The following is a 2,287-nucleotide window of genomic DNA, read 5'->3' on the forward strand; positions in this document are numbered from 1 at the left end:
CTGGCACATGGTAGATATCCACTTGGTATTTGTTGAATGAATCAGGAAATGTCTCAGTAAACGTAGACACTAAGTATATGACCAGGTTGTCTTTCAATTCAGTTGAAGAAGGATGAATTAAAGCTGGTATAAATGGTTATCTACCTGGAAGAAAATCAGGTTGGACCCATATTTCACACATCTTATAAAAATTCAGAGGAATTAAATACCACAGCAAAAAAGTAAACTACACAATTTAGAAGAATATTTAGAAAACTACATAGAATATCTACATGTGGAGAAAGCATCTTAACTAAGGCAAGAGACACAGTAGTAAGAAAAAAGATGTACAATTAACTAGACAAAATACAAAACACTTTATGGGCAAATATACCTCCCAAAAGTAAATGGAGAAACAATAATCTGCGTAATAATTTGAAATGCAGATAACTGTAAAGAGTGAAAAAAAAATGGGTGTTTAATAATAACATGAAAGTCAAAATGGTGATTACATAAACGAATATTTGTTCAAACTCAGTAGTAGTTTAAGAGAACAAGAAATCTCTTTCAAACCCAGGANTTGTTTTTCCTGTGCCTATACCATATTTATTAGAACAATTAGTTTTTATATGGTTCCTTAGTGAATGACTGAGGCTCCTGTATCATTTTTCTTGTGTGGTATTTTCTCTTTGTTATTCTTAGGCTTTGGGTTTGGGTCTCTGTTTGACAAATCTAATAGGTACACTCTCATCCTGGTTCTGATCTTTGTCCAACACAAAAAGGCTTCCCTGGTGTGACTGAAATCCTGCACACATGCAATGACAATTCTCTCCTTTTATACTAAAAACATTCTTAATAGAGTTAATCCTTGAGTGCATTATGAAATACACACATTTATTTTATTTTATTGTATCTTAATTACTATCATGGAAGATCCAAATGAACAGAAACTGCACCTATATTGCTTAGCTTAGTATTTTTCCATAGGTATGGGAATATGTGTATATTACATTGAAACAAATTAAAGAAAAGAAGTTATGAAATAAAAGGAATGTCAGGGGAATAAAACCACAGTAAATATAGAGGTTTAAAAACAACTGTATTAAGCAAAATTGAATGAGCATCAAAAAATAACTGAAAAAGATATAACAATAATTTAATGATATAAAATGAATTAATTATTAAATGGATAAAGATCTAGACATTAAAGGGATAATACATAATGTTCCTAGAAAGTTCTGGCACATGGTAGATATCCACTTGGTATTTGTTGAATGAATCAGGAAATGTCTCAGTAAANAGTAGTTTAAGAGAACAAGAAATCTCTTTCAAACCCAGGAGCCTGGGAAAAAACTTAAAGATGTGCCTCATTGAGTGGTGTTAGAACGTTTAGATGGTAACAAGATGACCTCTCTAATTTTGCAAGCGGAAACATGAAGTGTTACAGGTAATTCAGAAAACAATCTGAGGGCATATATGCAAAATGCAGGTATTTGTTAACTAAAAGTTTCTCACTTTCAACACTGATCAAAGTATGGGCCAGATCGCTCTCACTCTCTCGCTCCCCCTCTCTCACTTTTCTCTTTTTTAAATATTTTTTAAATTTTTTTATTGAGTACACATATTCATGGAGTACAAAGCTGACTATCACAACCTGTTGCCAAGATGTAATGATCATATCAATATTATCTGCAAGCCCTTTACCATAAATTGCAGTTATTTCCCATGCAATCCAGCCAATTATTCCCCAACTTACCTCACCCACCCTCCCGCCACCCACAGCAATCCTAGGTATGCTATCTTCCTCTGCAAGTCCAACACACCACTGTGGTCTTTCTTTCCTTCCTTCAGTTTCTCTCAACTCCCACTTATGAGTGAGGACATACAGGATTTTTCCCTCCAAGCTTTCCTTATTTCACTCAAAATATATAGGTCCTTTATTACTATGCTCGCATTAAAATAATCAAACATCCTCAGATATATGCATATATCAATACTGTGTTTTTCAGTGGGCAATGAGATTAAGCTGATATTTAGGCTCTTCTTTTATAACCACATAAAATAAATGAATGCTGTATTTAAAAATGAATCAGTTGGTTGCAAATGTATAGATTTATTTCTGAGGTGTGTATTCTGTTCCATTGGGCCACGTGTCTGTTGTAATGTCACTACCATGGAGTTTTATAGCTTGGCAGTATATTTTGAAATCAGGTAGTGTGATGCCTTCAGTTGGTTCCTTTTTCTCAATATTCATTTGGCTACTTGAGTTGTTCTGTGGTTCCATACAAATTGTAGGATTGTTTTTTTT

The sequence above is a fragment of the Galeopterus variegatus genome, unplaced genomic scaffold (assembly GCF_000696425.1).
Source record: "Galeopterus variegatus unplaced genomic scaffold, G_variegatus-3.0.2 Scaffold11444, whole genome shotgun sequence".
Taxonomy (NCBI): Eukaryota; Metazoa; Chordata; class Mammalia; order Dermoptera; family Cynocephalidae; genus Galeopterus; species Galeopterus variegatus.